At 42.2% G+C, this 21766-nt stretch overlaps 1 protein-coding gene across 1 annotated transcript in view; it reads left to right on the top strand.

Moving 5' to 3' along the window:
- The first annotated feature begins 1746 nt into the window (after positions 1–1746).
- DGKG (diacylglycerol kinase gamma) overlaps positions 1747–21766 on the top strand; it is a 201489-nt gene continuing 181469 nt past the window's right edge. The window contains exon 1 of the mRNA XM_042956236.1: positions 1747–1932. The gene's annotated coding sequence lies outside the window, so the exon portion shown is untranslated. The remainder of the gene's footprint in view (positions 1933–21766) is intronic.

The raw sequence follows: 21766 nt of genomic DNA on the forward strand, positions 1-21766 counted from the left end.
CATCTCTCCAACCTAGCACTGTGAAAATATACACAGTAAGCCTGTGACCAGCCTTCTCCTCTACCAGGGACAGGGACAGTTCTAAGCCTTTTCTGTCTTTAGGTTCTTCTTTCTTCCAAAGGAAAGCCCAGGATTAGAGTCAAGGGAAAGTGCCTGAAGTCACAGTAGGAGCTTAATACATAGTTGTGAAATGAATGAGTCAGTGAGTGAAAGGGAAACAAGAAAAGATAAAAGAAAAACTCCAAGAGCACCCTCACTAGGATTAGATCAGTCTAGCTAAAAGGGAGCATTGAGAACCAAACAGGGTGATAGAATGAAGTGTGACTGGTGAATGATAGGATGAAGTGTGAACATGGGGTTCTGGTATTGGCTCTGCCTTCACTGCCCCGTGGAACCTTGCAGGAAAATCTCTGAACCTCACTTCCTCATCTGTCCCATCAGCCTGCCTGCAGATGGTCTAATATGGACACTGATCATCAGGGTCCTCAGAGCTGTTTGACGTTCATGTCTGAGGCTTCTACCCCAAATGCCCAGACACCCAAGGCCCCTTGGCGCCTCTGCATCTGCAGAAAGCTTTTCTTGGCTGCAGTCCTGACCCCAGGACCTTCACTGCCTGCTGGCGGAAAAGAATTCTCAGCTGTGGAAAATGGTAAACTCTACATATTTTACAAATGAGAGTCCAACCTCCCGATGACTCTAAATGTGGTGTGAAATGGACAGAAGTCATCCTGCTGGCGTGACATGCCTAAGATAGTGTCACTACCACCACCACCACCCCATGCGGACATGCACGTCATGGAAAAAGAAGCAAGAACTCGGGGTGCCGTGGCCAGTGCTGGCCGTTATCCCTTACCCCTCACTCCCTGCCCCTTTTCTGTACTTTCCTACATTTTTAAAAGGAGAAGCAGTCTGTTTGGTGTGCGGGAAAACAGTCCGCAGTCAACCAAAAGCAAAGGAGAAAGGGAACTAACAACTCTGAGTCCTGAAACCTGATCTGGCCATCAGAGGTCAGCGCTGGCGGGCTGCGGTGGTCCCCACAATAGTCGCAGAGGGGGAGATCTTTTCATATTGAACAGGCACCGATCAATCTCCTGCCACCAACGGCCAGAGCTGTCAGAAAACGTGCTCCGGGCCGGGGCAGGGATTTGCAGGTTAGAGACACTGAGTTCCCAGGAAACGGAGAGAACTTGTTGACTTTTAATTTGCATTTCCCCCTCTCTGATTTGGTCGGATATTAAGGCAGCCTAGACTTTGGTTGGGATGTGGAAATGCCCAGTGGGTATTCGATTTGTCGAACGGTTGTCCTCGGTGCCCGGAGTCAGCTGGCCTCTGGCGCCCCGCGCAGCCCACCTCTGCTGCATCCTCCCGGAACCCCTAAGCTTCTAACTGGTCTTCCCCGACCTAAGCCCTCTCGGAGAGAAGTGCCCCAACGGCGCGCGCGCCCAAGTTGCGCCAAAGGGACTCGGGGTCGCAGCGAGCCGATCCGCATTCACGTGTGTGCGTGGCGCGCGCGTGCGCGCGTGTTTGTGTGTGGCGCGTGTGTGTGCGCGCGCGCGCGCGGGGGTGCGGGGCGGGCTCTGCGCCCGGGGGCAGGGCTCCGCGGGAGAGTGGCAGCCGGACTCGCGGAGCGGCTAGGGGCGGGGCGCCGCAGTGCCGTAGTAGCGGGCAGCCGGGACGCACTGCTTTGGAGCCGCGGATACGCGAGCAGGCGCAGGACCCGGCGCTGCCTAGCCCCCGTCCCGCCGCCCCAGCCCCGCGGCGCCCGCTCGGGCCGTCCCCTTCCCCGAGAGGGCTGCGCTGGCGGGAAGGCGCCCAGACCACAGCCCCGGCCCCCCTTCCTGCCTCTCGGTTCCTCTTTCCTCCCAAGTAAGGGAATAAGCCCCGAGGAAGGAGCGCCCCGGGGAACCGCGCAACCAAGTGTTGCATGGTGAGGTAAGACGGCGGCCGGCGCGGCAGAGGGGGCTCGGGCTCGCGGGCGCGGGCGGCCACAACTTGGAAAAGGAGCGCGGAGCGGGCGCCGGTCGCGCGGCCCGGGAAGGGAGCGGCGGGGGAGGCCACTGCGCCCACCCTGGTGGTGCCACCTGCAGCAAAGCCCCTGCAGGAGGAGATGCACCCCTGGGAGGCTGAGGGCGCGGGAGCGGCACGGGGGCATCGCCTCTCGCTTCGACTGGGAAGAGCTTGCACGCCCCAAAGGTGTGCGGGCGGGAGGAAGCGTTGCTCCGGGCACTTGGCTCCAGCAGCTGGCCAGATTCCCCCCTTCTAGGTGTACTTTGCTTCGTTGGTAGCCACTTCGCGCGCCAGGGTGCCCAAGGGCGGCGAGGAGCGGGGATACTTTTACTGACGTCTGGTCGTCAAAGCCTCTGGCCGTCCCGCGGGGTTCCAGGACTTTGGGACAGTCCGCAGAGCCTCTGGGCTAGGGGAGCTTGAAGGGAGGCTGGAGAGCGCGCGGACACCTTGACAAATACAAGCTAGGGAGGGAGAGGAGGGATGGGAGAGAATATAAAGCCGACCTGTTTAGTCTCTGAGTCACCACATGTGTGTCCGTGTGTGTGTTTGCGTCCTGAAGGGCGCGCATCTCGTAGCACCTGTGGGGCTTTGCAGAACTCCACTGGTCCATCTCACCTTGCATATTCTGACATTTTCTTTCTCTGGACGGATGAACTAGAATTTGCGGAGGGGGCGGCGGAGTTCCGAAAAGCCCTACAGGTGACTCTGAGGCGCCGCCCGCACCCCCGCCATCACTGCAGTGGAAAGCCTGCGAAGGGAGCGAGGAGGCGTCCCCAGATGTGAGTGATCCAGCTGCGGCACTCACAGTGGCGGCCACGACGCCCCCTCCCCGCGGCCGAGGGTCTGCGGCAGCGGCAGCGCGCGGTGATTTGTGGCTGCGCCGCAGTGGCGCGCGGGAGAGCTGAGAACCCGCCGACGCGACGCGCTCCCGGGCAGGCGCGGCCCGCTCCTCTGGCTTCATTAGCATACGATGACCTCGCTGTCCCGGGAGGGCCGGGGAGCGCTGTTGGTCATTCTTTCATTTCGGGGTCTGGGGGCCGCGCGCCTTGGGTCTGGAGATGTGGACCGGGGGTAGTCACTGATGAGGGACAGCGGTCAGGACCTAGGGCTGGGAACTGCCCCTCAGGTTCCAATGGGGAGAACGAATTCGCGATTTCCGTGCCTGAGATGCTTTGTGTAGAATACGGCCCATTTGCTGGAGCACAGGGCACCCTCGTTGTCAGTGAAGGACGTTAGATCGAAGGGGCAGATGTCATCGCAGTTTGGTCACGTACACACACACACACACACACACACACACACACACACACATACACACGCATACCCTCTCACACCCCTACTTTGTGCTTCATAACCTACCCCCTCGTTCCAGGGATATGTCCGAACGTGGGAGGGATTTTGCTGTTTGTCTTGTTGAAAGGGCTGTATTTGGCAGAGATTCCGTTCTGAATATAAATTATACTCATTAAATAAAGCAGCAGGAACTAAGCTAACTTCCCTGTTGTATCTCTGATCTAAGTCTTTCCTTTGCCACCCTTAGTTTATGTGTAGCACGGTAGGCATTATTTCAGGTATTTTTCTAGGAGGGGTCTGGGGATGGGATGCAAGTAGATGAGTCTTTCCCACCTTACACTTTCAGTTCAGTGTTTGGTTCAGATCAATCAAGACATGGGACGAAAATGATAAATATCAGAGCATCTTGGAATCTAGACTCTCAGAAATAGGAGGAACTACTAAGGACACCAGTTCCAACTCTCCCCCCTTCCCCCCCACTACATGGAGCACTTTTAACAGGTGCCACTCAGAGGTCCCAGCTGTGCACGCCTGAGGCTCTGCGGGAGGAAGAACCCACACACCAGCAGGCTTTCCCTCTCCTGGGGGAGGAGGCTGCCCCCAGCTCCTGCCTTGGAAGGGGTGGGTAGGAAGAGAGAAGTACAATTTTGTTGTGATAAATTCTTTTGAAAAAATCTTATTGTATTACATCTTTTATGATATACCCTTTCAGTGTGAAAGTAATTCATGTTGGATGCAGAAAGTTTGGGAAGTTGGAAAGTGTGCAAAGGGTCAAACCACTCATGATTCCACCACCCATTTCCACACTGTTACTATATTGGCATATTTCTTTACTAGCCATTTTTATGCCTTGAAATCATATAATCTATAGTGAGCCAACATTGAGTATCTAGTAACTGTATATTTTAGGTGCTGAGTGTTTTATATTCATTGTGTCATTTAATCCTCAGAAGACTTTCTGTGGCAAGTATTATAATCAACCCCATAGAGTTCAGGAGACTTGCCCACACCACATCACTAGTAAGAGGCAGACCCAAGATTTAAATCCAGGCTGTCTGGGTCCTGGGTGGTTGCTTAACCTCTGTAACTATTGCTTCTCTACACACACACCCCCATTAGTGTTATAGCAAAAGTCCTTCGTGAACATCATTTTCATGGCTGTATATTATTACACTGTTAGTCATTTAGCAGCTACGAATAACTCTGCACAACATCCCTGCTGCACACGTTTCCAAATACTTTCTTTGGATAGATTCCCAGAAGCAGAATCACTGGGCCAAAGGGCATGAATGTTTCGAGACTCCTGATATACAGGACAAGCTGCTTTTTGAAAAGGCTACACTAATTTACACTTTCATCCATCAGAGGCAACTCGGCCACAGTCAAAGCAGGTGACCTCTAGAGACTCAAACAGACCAAGGGCCTCACATGACCAAACCACCCCACACGAGCATCCCCCTGGCCTCCTGGGAGAAGGAGTCACAGGTATCATCCAGCCTTATCCACACACATGTGATTATGGAAACCATACAGTATAAAGCTCTACCTGCTTTTATGTGAGCCGCTGTCAGTTGCAGAATTCTCTGGCTAGAGGTCGTATATTAGACTTGGGCAAATCAAACATTGTGTAAAATGTGGAAATGTGCAAAAGATCCTACTTCTCTGTAGAAGTAATTAGAATAACTCTTACTTCTGTTAATGTGTGTCACTGTCACAGCCAGATTCAGCCAGTCCAACCAATCTGTAACAGTTTCTTCACATACTGGCCATGTTCAGAGAGCCATTTGTTTGTACGAAGTATCAGAATTCCAGAACAAAACCACAGTAGGAGTTGATGTTATCTTATATGTAACAGAGTGCATCTGCCCCCCTGCCCCCTACCCATAATCAGTTATGGTTAGTGACTACAAATAAAGCAATAAAAAATAAGGTTATATTCATCATCTGAAAAAATGTCCTCAGGTGAAGAAGATATGGCTGCAGAAGAGAAACAGAATTAGACAATACAAAAAGACACAAAGGGGACATTTTTGAAGACAACAAGTTGGCCCTAGGTATGAGTTTTCCATAAGACAGTGTTTGCCTCATAGCCACCACCTCCAGCACTGGGTTTCATAGCCCTGGAATATAGTCTGTTGTTGTAAATTGCATAAATATTAATTGAGTCCCCACTATGAAATCTACATAAGACTGCTCAGATCTTAAACCATCGTTCTGGGAAGGCTCCCCTGACTGCTCATCTGAGGTAGAGACCTGTCCCCCCTTCACCCATAGCACCTGTGCACACACTTGCCTTGCTATGGCGAAATCACTTACCTGCATACCCCTCTCTAAATTGTGAGCTCTTTGAAGGTACAGCTCTCACCGTACCGCCAGCACCTGAGGTAGAACTTATGCGCTATAGACAATTAAATGTGGTAAATGAAGAAATAAGAGAGATTTCCAGGGACTGTACTGGGTGCTTTATGTGCATTTCTTGTTCCATGCATCTTTATTTGCTCTGGCCAGGCAGTCTCAGAAACATACCAGCAAGGTGTCTTGAGCTGTGCTATTTCCACATGGGAGTATTTCCATTTGCAGTTAATTCATTAAAATTAAACAAAATTTAACATTCCATTTTTCAATCACATGAGTCATATTCGTAGTGCGTACATATACCTTCTGGCTACCATAATAGAAAATGCATGTATGGGGCACCTGGGTGGTCAGTCAGTTAAGCGACTGACTAGGTATCAGCTCAGGTCATGATCTTATAGTTCATGGGATCGAGCCCCGCATTAGGCTCTGTGCTGACAGAGTGGAACCTGCTTGGGATTCTCTCTCTGCCTCTCTGCCCCTCCCTCGCTCGTGTAGCATGCTGTCTCTCAAAATAAAGAAACGTTTTTTTAAAAGGAAAGAAAATGCTCATATAGAACATTTCCTATAGAATGTTCATCTGGAAATTCCTGGCTTCCAAAGGAGAATGGGAGTAGGGAGAAAGAAAGAGGAGGGATAGTGGTAGTAAATGTAGTAGTAATATTGGAATACTATTTATTGGGCACCTACTCTGTGCTCTACATTGTGCTATATTTTGTACATGCATTGTCTCACTTAATCTTCGTATCATTATGAGCCTGGTATTAACCCTGTTCTACAGACAGGAAAACTAAGTCTCAGGGAAGTCTAGGTAAGCACTCACGAAGCTAATAGGAGAGGCTGAGTTTTAACTCAGGGTCCTGTGATTTCAGAGCCTTTTGCCTTAAGCCTTTTGCTTACCTCAGTAAATGTTGTGTGGGGTAATGTAGATGTGAACTGCCATCAGCTTGACTTCCCTGGAAGCCAAAGGAAGGGTATTTTTTAAAATACTTTTTACTGTTTATTTATTTTAGGGGGGGGAGGGGCAGAGAGAGAGGGAGACACAGAATCTGAAGCAGGCTCCAGGATCTGAGCTGTCAGCACAGAGCCCCACGCAGGGCTCAAACTCATAAACTGTGAGATCATGACCGGAGCTGAAGTCAGACGCTTCACCAACTGAGCCACCCAGGTGCCCCCAAAGAGGGGTATTTTTGAAGGTTTCCCAAGGGAAGAAATTGGTATAATTTACAAATGTTAATAGAATATTAAGTGTAAAATTTTGGGGTTGGGGGCTTAAGGGTCTTGTCCCTGGATGAGTGACAAGGGAGAAAAGAACCCACCTATAGCATAATCTGACCAGAGGGCAAAACCGAGGAGAGCAAATGAACCCACCACCAGCATCCATGCTTCTCCCTAGGGAGTTCTCTCACCAGCTCTGAGGGAAATATTGGCTTGGCTAGGATCTCACAGCCAATTCATGGCACGATCCGGCCCCAGCCTCCCTGTGCCCTTTGCATAGCTCCACCTGCCTCGTAGGCCATTGGCTTCAGTGTCTTAACTATAGTTACCATCCTTGCTCCAGTTTTTCTGTCTTTGTTCTTAAGGAGTAAAATACAAAATTTCAAGGGAGGCTTAATTAATACCAAATAGAGATGATTACCTCCTTCATTTCACATTTCATATTTCTGTTAAAACTTTGTAAGGTTGAATTAGGGATCTATATCCATAATAACCTGTTGGGCTTAGTACCAACTGAAAAAAAAAACAACAACTCTCTTTTAAACTTCCTCTTGAAGTGTATCACCTGCCCCACACCCCCATGCTCGTGCAGAGGCTCCCTGGGACCTGAAGCTGGAGCCCTTGCATTTATTACTCATTTTATCTTGTTCAATTTTGTCTTCCGTGCCAACTAGCCCAAATATTTCCGGCTTTGAATCTGTTACCCAGTGTATTTGCTGTTCCTTCCAGCTGGCTTCCTGTCATCCCCAAATCTGATGAGCATGACCTCTTCAACTAAGTCATCGATAAAAATGATGAATATTATAGGATCTGAGGCATTCTACTATATGCTCCCTAAAGATAGATGTTAATTCAATAAGTAACCAGCACTCTTTCAGAAAGTTTATGCAACTTTTTATACTATTACCCAGCCCATATTTCTTCATCTTTTTCAAGAAATTATCAAAGGAATCTTACAAGGTTTTGATAAAGTCCAGATACTCCTTATCACTGGTATTTCCCTGATCTGCCTGCCAATAACTTTGTCAAAGAAGTTATTTTGTTATTCTGACATAACCTAAATTTCAGTTAACCCTTGTTAGTTCTTAGAGATCACAACTTCAGTCCTAAAATATAATTACACATCCTATTCTAGAATATTCCCTGGGGTTTAACGTCAGCCCCTCAACTTAAGAAATACATTGTATTTCGTATTTAAAAAATAGAACTTTCTTTGCTCTGGAGGTAATGGTGGTGGTGGTGATAGTGGCTAACTTTATGATTCTGAATAGGTTAAGGAGAGTGGTCCAGTGGTCTCAATTGCATGTTGTCTTAGAACCCTAGGATATTATTCAGTTAGGCCAAAAGACTTGTATTCATTTGAGGCAGATCTAAGAGTCTCTAGTATCATAGAAGATGAACTCAGGGAAGGAGACTAGAGAGAACCTGATCCCAGGCTTTCATCTTAAAATGAGGAATCCTGCATTGAGAGAGGAAGTATCCTGCTTGGGGTCACACATCCAAGACAGGAACATGAGCTGAGGTCTCCCACTCTTCCCCAGTGCTTTTCCCAGGGCACAGCTTCTCCTCATCTTCATTTCTGAAGGAGCACACAGCCTTTGTTTTTGATAGGAAGTGTCCACTTTGCTCTTGGAATTAACCTTGTAAGTCATTGATACCTCAGTGAAAATCTTTCTTTCCTGGCATTGTAATTTAAAAGGAGAAAGTAAGGGAGAGATTAAGGGCTCTTGTTTTCCAAGTTGTACAAGGTCTTCAAGGCAGAACAGGGGCACAGAGAGAAAAGTTCATGTAAGAAAAGACTTTTTAAAAGAAATAATAAAACTCATAATAATAGTAACCGTTCTTTGCATGTGTACCACACTTAGGAGAAAACACTGTGCTGATATCCATGAGCTCTCCTGATTCCAATCACAAGTGTGAGACAATCAGCACAGACATCACCCACCATATTTCAGTAGTATGATTTTGTCAAAGCAGAGGCCAGGGGATGGATCTCGAAGAGTGTACTATGGCAAGAAAAGGGAGGACAGGTAAAACTCAATGGCACACAGCTGACAAACTCCAGACCCATCTGTGCAGCTGGCCATTTGGGCGCACCTTGCTTTTCTGGGTGGTCTGCATAGACAGTTCTCTCCTCACTTAAGGCATAAACAGTGTCATCTACACAGAAACTGAGTTGTTGCTTCCCTCATGGCTGATCTGGTATGAAAGTTCCAAGTAGCCAGAGGTCAGCAAGGCCACTTTGACCCTTAGATGCTGACATGCTTGAAATGTTTGGCCCAGATGTTTTCATTCCTTGCTGTATTTCTCCACTTCTCTGCTCTTGTATGGTGGCCCACAGCATTTTACTAGCTGCCTCAGTGTCCCTGTATTTCAGTTAAAGTAGAGCTGCAGAAAGCTGTTTTAGTCTCTGCAAGGACTAGAAGATTCCTTCCAGAATCCTTGAGGTCTATGCAAAGTGGGGTGGGTGTTCGCATCCAGTTTCCCACTTTTGTCAACCCAAAGTTTCATCAGCAAATATGTCCATGATCCTCAGAATCTGACCCCAGGACACCCACTGTGGAAGTTGGTCCCCTCCTTTTTCTCATGCCAGGATGTCCAGCAGCCTTTGGCTGATCACAGAGTGATTTTGATCAATCATTAGGAATCAGTAGTTACATGTTCCTGTAGCTGGGGAAATTCCCTCTCTACCCCAAAGCTTCCATTGTTCCTAATTCTTAAATCATGCAAATTATTGGCAAGTGCATTCCTGAGGAAATTCGCCCAATCACTTGACTAACATTAGATCAGCAAATATATACTGAACATCCCCTCTGTGCTAGGCGTAGGAGTAGTTGCTGGGGATAAGACCAACCAGTTTTCTGGGAACTGGATGGAACAGAGCCAGAAATTGTGTACCATTATCTTTAGATGAGATTCTAGAGGAGGGGTCACCTCCCAAGCCTAGGAAAGTATTAGACCAAGGAGGTCAGGCGTTACTCTCTGTAGTAGATGAGCTTCACTTGAAATTCAAAGGATGGGTAGAAGTGAAGAAGTGAATGTGGATAATAGAGGAAACTGTAAGCAATGGCTCAGAGGCAGTTCTTGTCTGCAGCTCCGTGTTGCTGGAGCACACTGTGATTCAAGAAGTGATGGGAGGTGAGACTGGAAATGTGGGCACTTGGGTCTTGTCTGTCAACCAAGAGAATGTAGATCTTTTCTCATAGAAAGTGGAGGGCCACTGGGAAAATTTAAGTGGGAACTGACGTGCTCAGATTTTAACATTAGAGCAATCCTTCTAGCTGCAGTGTTGGGAGGGGAGAAGACAGGAAGCAGGGCTGCCCATTGGGAGGCTTCCATGGGAATTTAGGTAATATGAGGACTGAACAAGGTGGGACAGATGGAAGGAAGGAATCAGGAAAGAACTTGTAATTAAGTGGATGTGGAGGGAGTGAGGGAGGCACATGAGTCAAGTGTAGCTCTCGGGCTTCTACCTTGTGTGCCTGGAAGGGTAGTGGTTCCTGTGACCATGAGAACCAAGGAACAGGGGAAAAGACAGGGTTAATAATGATTCAGTTTGGAGCACGTTCCATTTTAAGAGTCAGTGAGAGATCCAGGTGGAGATGTAGTTGACAGATGAGCTATGTGGCTAGAGACCCAGATTAGGGAATCATCAGTATAAGTGGCAAGTGAAACCACAAGAGCTGATGAGATCGTGGGAGTCGGTTTTCATTTATCTTGGTATACGTATTGCCAATATCTGAAAGATTCCTGTCAAAGAGATCCATGCCTCTTCGATAAGGGAAGGAAGTTTCTCACAGCACTGAGAGTCTGGGCTTGGTAGGTGAGCTATGCCAGTAGCCATTTGCTGACTCATCTAGACTCTCAGTGTCACTTCTGCCAGGTGAATTATCAAGCATGGATTTTTTTTTTTTTGTCTTCCTCTTCCACATTGGAGCGTCACAAATTTGTAATCAAGGTCCTTTTCTCTAGATCAGTGGTTCTCAACTTCGGTTGAACATTAAAATCAACTGGAGAGAATTGCAGACCTGTCAGTTCTGGGTTCTACTCCTGGAGATGCTAATTTAATTGGTCTGGCGTTAGGACCTGGGCCTGAGTATTTTTAAGGACCCTCAAGTGACACGAGTGTTCAACGGGGTTAAGAATCATTGCTAAAGAAGTTCTCTCAGTGATTCTTCTATAGGGTTTTTAATTCCTTAACTTCTCTGGCAAACCTCCTGTGGTGCATTACACTTTCTTTAAAAACCTACTTTGGCATGTCAGAACCCACGGTGGACACTGCACTCCGGTCATGATCTCGCATGCACATTATCCCTGTCTTTGCATTCAACAGTTTCTCCTTCATGCCTGCAAGGCTCATGGGAAGCTTTGTCAAATATCCTGTCTCTGAGTTGCATAACTAATATACCTGTCAAAAAGACATAAGAATCACCTGCTATGACTTCTGAGTGAACTTTGGTTTGTTCCAGGGAATCATTGCTTTCTCTTCCAAGTGCTCACATGGCAGCCATCAACCTAGCAGTTCTTGAATTTTTATTTTTGCCTGGAGACTATCCATCAGAGATTCTGATTCAGAGATGTGGAGTAGGGGCCCAGAACCAGCAATTTTTTTTTTTTTTTTTTTTTTTTTTTTTTTTTTTTTTTTTTTTTTTTTTTTTTACCAATGCTCAGGCTCAGAGTGATTCTGGTACAGGTTTACTACCTTTGAGAAATACTGCCTTGAAAATAAGAAATGAAGAATACCCATTTAACTCATGCCTACTCCCATAATTGTTTATTGAAATGACCAAATTAATATATAAGTATTTGAGGATATTTATTATAGTACTGACAGCCAAAAAAGGATACCATGTAACCCACATGTCAAAAATTTTGACAACAGAAAATTTTGGCACCTGGGCGGCTCAGTCAGTGGAGAGTCCGACTCTTGATTTCTGCTCAGGTCGTGATCTCACATTTCATGAGACTGAGCCCCATGTCGGGCTCTGTGACAATAGTGCAGAGACTTCTTGGGATTCTCTCTTTCCCTCGCTTTCTGCCCCTCCCTTGTGCTTGCTCTCTCTTTCTCAAAATAAATAAGTATACTTAAAAAAAATGTGACAATAGTCCATTATAAAGAGTATATGTGAGAGTGAATCAAGGGAAAGCTCAACCAACCCATAAGTCACGAGGGTGGAAGGAAAAGTTGGCCTGGAGATGAAAAAGAGGAAACTAGTAGAAGAATTTCAATAGCAACTCTTGAGGGTAAAGTGACGGGGACTATAAACAATGGGAGAAAATTATTTGCAAATCACATATCTGAAAGTGGGTTGATATTCAGAATATATAGAGAACTCCCCAAACTCAACACAAAGTCAAATAATCCAATTAAAAAATGCGCTTCAGAAAGGATTTGAAAAGCATTTCTCCAAAGGAGACACACAAATGGCCAATCAGTACATGAAAAGATGCTCGACATCACCAATCATTAAGAAAATGCAAATCAAACCGTAATGAGATATTACTTCATATCCATTAGGATAGCTATTGTCAAAAAAAAGAAAAGAAAAGAATATAGCAAATGTTGATGAAGATGTGGGAATTGGAACCCTTGTGCACTATTGGTGAGATTGTAAAATGGTGAAACCACTATGGAAAACAGTACGATGATTCTTCAAAAAATTAAAAATAGGAATACCATATAGCTATCATTTCCACTTCTGGATATATACCTAAAAGAATTGAAAGCAAGGACATGAAGAGTTATTTGCACACCTAAATTTATAGCAGCATTGTTCACACAAGCCAAAAGGTGGAAGCAACCAAGTGTCTATCAGTGAACAAATGGATAAGCAAAGTGTTGTATGTGTCTACAATGGAATGTTGTTCATCCTTAAAGGGGAATGGAATTCTCATGTATGCTACAACATGGATGAACCTTGAAGACATTATGCTAAGTGAAATAAACCAGTCACAAAAGGACAAATACTGTACTTTTCCACTCATAGGAGGTATTTAGTATAGTCAAAAGTACAGAGAATGGTAGTTTCCATGGGCTGCGGAGTTTCCATTAAAAATGGTAGTTTCCAGGGGAGAATGAGGTGTTCTCATGTAGCGGTACAGAGTTTCAGTTTTGTAAGATGAAAAAAGTTCTGTGAATGGATGGTGGGGGTAGTTGCACAAAAGTGTGAATGTACTTAATGCCACTGAGCTGTATACCTGAAAATAGTTAAATGGTAAATTTTATGTCACGTATATTTTACTACCAGAAATAAACATAAATTGTATGTTATGTATATTTTACCACCATTTAAAAAGGTATATATATGGGGGTGCCTGGGTGGCTCAGTCGGTTAAGCATCTGACTTTTGATTTCGGCTCAGGTCATGATCTCATGGTTTGTGGGTTCAAGCCCCATGTTGGGCTCTGTGCTGACAGCTTGGAGCCTGCTTGGGATTGTCTCTCCATCTCTCTCTCTCTCTCTCTCTCTCTCTCTGCCTCTCACTCTCTCAAAATAAATAAATAAACTTAAAAAAAAGATATATAATAATATGTTATATACATAATACATATAACATGCAATGTATATAATATATATTAATATATACTATATCTCAATATAGTTAAACATATGTATTTAAGTGGCAGGGGACTATAATAGTACTAGGCAGGTTGGTGATGGGAAACACCACCTCAGCATCTCAATCATGTCTGTGCCTCCTCAGACACACTTTGGCCAGCACACATGGCTATGGGCTGTGGGACTCACTCGCAGTCAACACATGGTCAAAGCTCATGAAAACAGTATTTAGCAGTTCAGAATAAGGAAGACCTCTGAGAATGTAAAACTAATTTCTCCATGTAAAATAGACACTATTGAAAAAATAGGAGAAAACGTTTTTAAAACAGTTCCAAGTTCTATTTAGAGACTGAAAAGAATGTAACAGGAGCTATCAAAAGAGAGCAATCTGAGATTAGGAAACTTTTCCTCCTTTAAAACGAAAAATGTGAGGCACCTGGGTGGCTCAGTTGGGTGGGCAGCCGATTTCGGCTCAGGTCATGGTCTCACCGTCCCTGAGTCTGTGAGTTCCAGCCTCATGTCGGGCTCTGTGCTGACAGCTAGGAGCCTGGAGCCTGCTTCGAGTTCTGTGTCTCCCTCTCTCTCTGCACCTCCCCCGCTCGTACTCTGTCTGTCTCTCTCTCTCAAAAATAAAATAAATATTAAAAAAGTAAAAATAAAATGAAAAATGTTTTGCAGAATTAAACTGGAAGCAGACCACTAAAGATGACTGTAAATTCTTCCACTTCGGATAGAAAACACATAAACGAACTAATGAGTGAAAAAAATGGAAGCTATAATTCAACAGATTAAACATTAAAATATAGAATTTTTCAGGAGAAGAGAAAATGGAAGATGAGTTATAAAAAGTATAGAAGACTATTTTTATGATTTCAATTCAAAATATTCATTGTGTACTGGGGAAAATTAAACATATATTCTGGTAGAAGTTGCTAATTTATAAGATAAAAAAATCTATTGGTATGCAATCAGAAAAAAAACCCAGTATTTAAAAAAATAAGCGTGTGTCAAACATTTTGTAACACTAAATGTCAGAAGGAAGTTGATGTGTAGGTACAGAGTTTTGAGGTAATAAGATTGTGACCCAGAACTGTGTCAGTATTATGTGAGGGGAAAAAAGATATTGTCAGACAAAAGAAGTTCACAGAAAGTAGACCACTGAAATCCTTTAGGGAAAAAAGCATTTATTCAAAATATTCTGATCAACGGGGAAATTAATGAATATTAATATTTGGGGATGGATTTGATGTGATATAAAAGATAGGAGGTGAATAATGAAACCAGTTGAGCAAATTTAATGTTTAAATGTTATGAATATGATTATGAAACATGCAAAATATAAAATAATTCTTAATTAAAAAATAGATGAAAAATTTAATGGTAATAATCTGGGTCTAAAAACTGAGATTACTCCAGGGGGAAAAAGCACTTGAAATACTAAAGTTCTCATTTTGTGCTGTGAGAGGTATCAATTACTAAATACATTTTTAAGTAAGAGAGTAGATGAATATGGGACTACAAATGGGGTGTTTAACTTTAAAATTAGGAGAAAGATTTGGAATGGTATGGCCAAGATAACAACTAATAAAGAAAATAGCAAGGGTATATAAAAAAAGAAAGTACAAAATAAGATGATGGAAGTGAGGTCAAATATGTTATCACATTAAGTGTGAATGGCTTAATCATTTCTATTAAAAGACAAAGAGACATGGATCGGGCAAAAACTGATTCTAAATATATGCTGTTTAAGACAAAGTGGGACAGAAAGGATTAAAAAAAAAAAAAGGAAAGAGTATAAATATACCAGGAAAATGCAAACCAAAGAAAGAAAGGAGAGCAATATTAAGATTAGACAAAATAGAATTTAATGCAGGAAACATTAAATGATGCATTAACTGTCGCTAAGAGATATAATTTGTTAGAAGGCATATCACCCATGAATATTTTTATTCTAAAACATAAATACTAAAATAAATAAAAGTTGTCAAAACAACTGCAGTGGCAAATGTATCTCTATCAATCTTCAACAACAAGTGAGTATGTCACTTGTTGAGTGACGACAACAAGTGAGTATGTAAAGAATTTTAAGGATATAAGGAATTGATGCAATGGATATATATTGGATTTCACATTGATGAATAAAGAATATAGATCTATTAAGATGCTTATGAAATGTTGAGAAGTTTTGATCATTTTGTGAAGTATTGTGATAATTCCAAAAAGTAGAAATTGTCTTAGCACTAAGAGGAAAATAAAATTCAAGTAGAGTTACCCTAGGATAATATATTCTGGAAACCTGATGTCACCGGAGACGTGTGCATATCTACCTGCCACTGTTAATTTAGCATTTGGTGAGAATAAAATCCAGGACCTGTTATTTGACAAGCATCAAATCTGTAGAATGCTTCCTTCTCTGAGAATGAGTAAAGAGTAAAACAGAAAGGAACTAAGGAAAATGCAAGAGAAGGGTGCAAAGAATAGCATACAGAATGAAAATAAATGAACTCTTCCAGCTGGATCTAAAAAAATATTTTAGGAGACTGGAATGCTCTTAAGAGGGCAAGGAACCATGGCTTTTACAAATCAGAAGAGAATGAGAACAGGCAGAGATGAAAATGAAATATGGTATGCAAAAATGCAAATGAAATATGGAGGGATTGCAAGGAAACTAAAACCCAATAAGGTTAAAACCTATTAGGTGCAACCAATGAGCACAGTTTGTTTTACTGAAAATCAAATCAAGTATTTGGAGAAAGTAATGTTATAAAAGATAGGCAATTAGCACTGAAGCCAATTTAAAAAGAGATGTCTAAATTATTGTTGTGAATCCAGTTTTAAAATTGTACTCAGGGGCACCTGCGTGACTCAGTCAGTTAAGCCTCCAACTCTAGATTTTGGTGTAGGTCATGATCTCATGGTCATGAGATCGAGCCCAAGTTGTGGAGCCTGCTTAATATTCTCTTTCTCCTCCCTCTGCTTCTCACCTGCTCAAATGCGTGCATATGCTGTCTCTCAAAAAAGAAAAAATAAAACTTTATGCAAAAGTAAAATATATTCAAAGAGAAGGTATGCATTGTCACAAAAATTTATGAGACAACAAGTTGGGATTTAAAGCCCCAGATGACAACTTTAAAAGCCTGAAAAGACTGGTGTTTGTCTGGAGTCTATGGAAAAGGATGGGACAATGACAATAAAATGTTCTGAAATCCTTGGTTCAACTATGAGAGTCATTCTGTTCTTGACATTTAATTTTAAAAAATAATAGTTATAGAATTTCTTTTTCCACTAATCTGTCTTCCAAACCCAGGGGTCTAAGAAAACATATTGCATATGAAACAAGACAGAAAATAAAGGAGATGGCAAGGAAGCATTGAAAATTAAAAGGGCCATGAAAATGATGAACTTCAATACCTATTTACAACAGCTTACAAGTGGTCGCTTTAAAATATATTTTTAAAAATTTTTTAGAGAAAAAGAGTGTGAACTGGGGAGAGGGAGATAGAGAATCTTAAGCAGGCTCAGTGTGGAGTCCAATGGGGATGGGGGAGCTTGATCCTGTGACCCTGGGATCATGACCTGAGCTGAAATCAAGAGTCAGACGCCCAACTGACTGAGCCACCCAGGTGCCCCTAAATAACCCATTTTTAATAAAGGTCTTCATCTTGTATCAGAAAATAAAATTCAACCATATGTTATTTACCATGTTCATCCCCGAAATACAATGATGTGCAAAGATTAAAAATAAAATGCTGAGACAGGGTAGCAGGCAGATGCAACAAACATGAAAGCAGAAACCATGACATTGATAGAAGACAAAATGCAGCTAAGACAAGGATCATTAAATAAGGCAATGAGGGTTGTTTTATCTAAACAAAGAGTCCAATTCGCAGTGCAGATATACTGTCATGGAAATATATGCATTAATAAATGTTGATTGCATTAACTGATATTGCACCCAAACTATACTAGTGGTGAAAGATTTTAAAATGCCACGCTCAGGCTTTCATATACCAACCAACCAAACAAGAAATAATAATAATACAGGAATTGTGTAATATAATGAATACTGAATGAAGATTGAATAGTTACAGGGTGCCTGGGTGGCTCAGTGGGTTAAGCGTCCGACTTCGGCTCAGGTCATAATCTTGCAGTTTGTAGGTTCAAGACCCACGTTGGGCTCTGTGCTAACAGCTTAGAGTCTGGAGCCTGCTTCAGATTCTGTGTCTCCCTTTCTCTCTACCCTTCCCCTGCTTGTGTTCTGTCTCTCTCAAAAAAAAAAAAATAATAAATAAACATGTAAAAAAAAAAAGAGAGATTGAGGGGTGCCTGGGTGGCTCAGTCGGTTAAGCGTCTGACTTTGGCTTAGGTTATGATCTTGCAGTCCTTCAGTTCGAGCCTGGCGTTGGGCTCTGTGCTGACAGCTCAGAGCCTGGAGCCTGCTTCAGATTCTGTGTCTCCCTCTCTCTGACCCTCCCCTGCTTATGCTCTGTCTTTCTCTGTCTCTCAAAAATACACATTAAAAAAATTAAGGAAAAAAAGACATTGAATATATGCTGCATAATATCCAAAATACAGAGAATGAAAATTTTTTTCAGGGTTCAAAGAACATTTACAAAAGTCAGTTGTATATTAGGTTACAGATAAAACCTCAGGAAATTCCTCAAAGCAGAAATAATAACGGTCATAGTATCTAAATATTAGAAATGAGTAATAGAAAATAAAATGGGGGACAATTCATAAATTATGGTTCATTTATATAATGAAATATGTATGTGTAGAATGTACTATGTAGCCATGGAAAACGATATTATATGTAAGAGAATGTTTAGTAACACCAAATAATAGTCACCATATTCTGTTAAGTGAAAGGAGTAAAAAAAGAGATAAAAAGGTCAAAACCTAAAAACAAAAGAAGGGCATGCATCTATTCACGGGGAAATTCTAGAAAGAATTTACAGCAAAATATTAATTTTGGTTGTAGTTGGTAGTGGAATTATTTGTGATTTTTATTTTAAAATCATTTTAAAATATGATTTGGATTCTTGGCTAAGATTAATATTATGGTCACACTATTTGTAGTTTGTAGAATCTGTATTCTTCCACTTTTTTGCTAATGAAAATAAGATTAAATAAGCTTGTTTTTAGACCTTCTTATTATTGCTGTTTATTATTATTATTGCTTATTATTGCTGTTGTTCTCCAAAATTCTTCAGAGATCAATAAGAGTGGTTCAGTAATCACTGAAAGTTCTTCTGGTCATCCTTGTTCCTAAGCAATAGACCAAACTGTTCTTTGCTCTTATCGTTCAGAAATTAACCAGTCCACTCAGTCCACTTCCCAAACTTCGTCCAAATTTTTTTTTTTTTTGCCAATATGGTGGTTTTTGTTGTTGCTGTTTGTATTAGTAATTTCAGATCATTCTGAGCTATTTTTTCATGATGTAATTTGTATAAATTTGTGCCATCTTCCTATATGTTGCATGATTTTTAATATATTTTATTGTTTATTATTTTTAATTTAATTTATTGTCAAGTTAACTAACATACAGTGTATACAGTGTGCTCTTGGCTTCAGGAGTAGTTTCCCATGATTCATCGCTTACATACAACACCCAGTGCTCATACCAACAAGTGCCTTCCTCAATGCCCATCACCCATTTTCCCCTCTTCCCCACCCTCCCCGCCCCCCCATGAACCATCAGTTTGTTCTCTATATTTAAGAGTCTTATGGTTTGCCTTCCACTCTGTTTGAAACTATTTTTTCCCCTTCCCTTCCCCCATGGTCTTCTGTTTGTGGGGAAATAGGTTCTACTTACATAAATGAGTTGGAAAAAAGCTTAGGGTGGAAAGCCGCCACCATGGGGCAAAAACACCCGAGGTTAGCTAGCGAGATACTGTAATGGGATCACAAGTACTTTCCATCTGATGCCAATATACTATTGTACTTTGATCACAAACTCCACTTGTCTCCCCGACCTTTTGCTTTTTACACAAGTTAATGATTACTCTCTGATTGTTGTCTCCACGTTCACATATGTAAGGTCTTGTTTTCTTCACATTCACGATGTGGGTAATATCTTGTGAGCTCAATAAATAAGGAGACGAAACCCCTGTTCGGGGCTCTTGTTTCCTCCTGGACATTAGCTCTCTCATATTCAATTCTGTGTCCGCTCTCTTGCTGGACAAGAGAGAACTCCAGACTCATAGTCTGCGACACTGTTAAGTTTCTCAAGTTCCACATTTGAGTGAAAACATATGACATCTGTCTTTCTCTGACTTACTTCACTTAGCATAATACCTTCCAGCTCCATCCACGTTGTTGCAAATGGCAAGATTTCATTCTGTCTCATTGCCAAGTAGTATTCCATTGTATATATAAACCACATCTTCTTTATCCGTTCGTTAGTTGATGGACATTTGGGCTCTTTCCATAATTTGGCTATCATTGAAAGCACTGCTATAAACATTAGGGTACATGTGCCCCTATAAATCAGTACTCCTGTATCCTTTGGATAAATTTCTAATAGTGCTATTGCTGGATCATAGGGTAATTCTATTTTTAATTTTTTGAGGAACCTCCACACTGTTCTCCAGAGTGGCTGCACCAGTTTGCATTCCCACCAATGGTGCAAGAGGGTTGCTGTTTCTCCACATCCTCACCAACATCTCTTGTTTCCTGAGTTGTCAATTTTAGCCATTCTGAAAGGTGTGAGGTGGTATCTCATTGTGGTTTTGATTTGTATTTCCCTGATGATGAGTGATGTTGAGCATCTTCTCATGTGTCTGTTGACCATCTGGGTGTCTTCTTTTGAAAAGTGTCTATGCATGTCTTCTGCCCATTTCTTCACTGGATTATTTGTTTTTTGGGTGTTGAGTTTGGTAAGTTCTTTATAGATTTTGGATACTAACCCTTTATCCATTATGTCATTTGCAAATATCTTCTCCCATTCCATTGGTTGTTTTTATTTTTGTTGATTGTTTCCTTTGCTTTTTATCTTGACAAGGTTCCAATAGTTCATTTTTGCTTTTATTTCCCTTGCCTTTGGAGACATGTCAAGTAAGAAGTTGCTGTGGCTGAGGTCAAAGAGGTTGTTGCCTGTTTTCTCCTCTAGGGTTTGGTTTACTGTCTCATATTTAGGTATTTTATCCATTTTGAGTTTACTTTTGTGTATGGTGTAAGAAAGTGGTCCAGTTTCATTCTTCTTCATGTTGCTGTCCAGTTCTCCCAGCACCATTTGCTAAAGAGATTGTCTTTTTTCCATTGGATACTCTTTCCTGCTTTGTCAAAGATTAGTTGGCTATACATTTGTGAGTCTAGTTGTGAGTTCTGTACTCATTCCATTGGCTTATGTGTCTGTTTTTGTGCCAATGCCATACTGCCTTGATGATTACAGCTTTGTCGTAGAGGCTAAAGGCTGGGATTGTGATGCCTCCCACTTTGGTTTTCTTTTTCAATATTACATTGCCTATTCGGGGTCTTTTGTGATTCCATACAAATTTTAGGCTTGTTTGTTCTAGGTCTCAGAAAAATGCCAGTGCGATTTTGATTGGGATTGTGTTGAATGTGTAGATTGCTTTGGGTAGCATTGGCATTTTAACAATGTTTGTTCTTCCAATCCATGAGCATGGAATGTTTTTCCATTTCTTTGTGTCTTCTTCAATTCCTTTCATAAGTTTTCTACAGTTTTCGGTATACAGATATTTTACATCTTTGGTTAGGTTTATTCCTAGGTAGTTTATGGTTCTCGGTGCAATTGTAAACGGGATCAATTTCATGATTTCTCTTTCTGTTGCTTCATTTTTGATGTATAGAAATGCAACTGATTTGTGTACATTGACTTTGTATCCTGTGACTTTGCTGAATTCATCTATCAGTTCTAGCAGCTTTTTGATGGAGTCTTTCGGGTTTTCCATGTAAAGTATTATGTCATCTGCAAAAAGTGGAAGGTTGATTTCTTCTTTGCCAATTTGGATGCCTTTTATTTCATTTTTTTGTCTGATTGCCAAGATTAGGAGTTCCAACACTATGTTAAACAACAGTGGTGATAGTAGACATCCCTGTCATGTTCCTGATCTCAGGGCGAAAAACTCTCAGTTTTTCCTCATTTAAAATGGTATTAGCTATGGGGTTTTCATATATGGCTTTTATAATGTTAAGGTATGTTCCTTCTATCCCAACTTTCTTGAGGGTTTTTATTAAGAAAGATGTTGTATTTTGTCAAATGCTTTTTTCTGCATCTATTGACAGGATCATATGGTTCTTATCCTTTCTTCTATTAATGTGATGTATCACATTGATTGATTTGCAAATGTTGAACCAGCCCTGCACCTCAGG

This window comes from Panthera tigris, chromosome C2, assembly GCF_018350195.1.
Source record: "Panthera tigris isolate Pti1 chromosome C2, P.tigris_Pti1_mat1.1, whole genome shotgun sequence".
Taxonomy (NCBI): domain Eukaryota; kingdom Metazoa; phylum Chordata; class Mammalia; order Carnivora; family Felidae; genus Panthera; species Panthera tigris.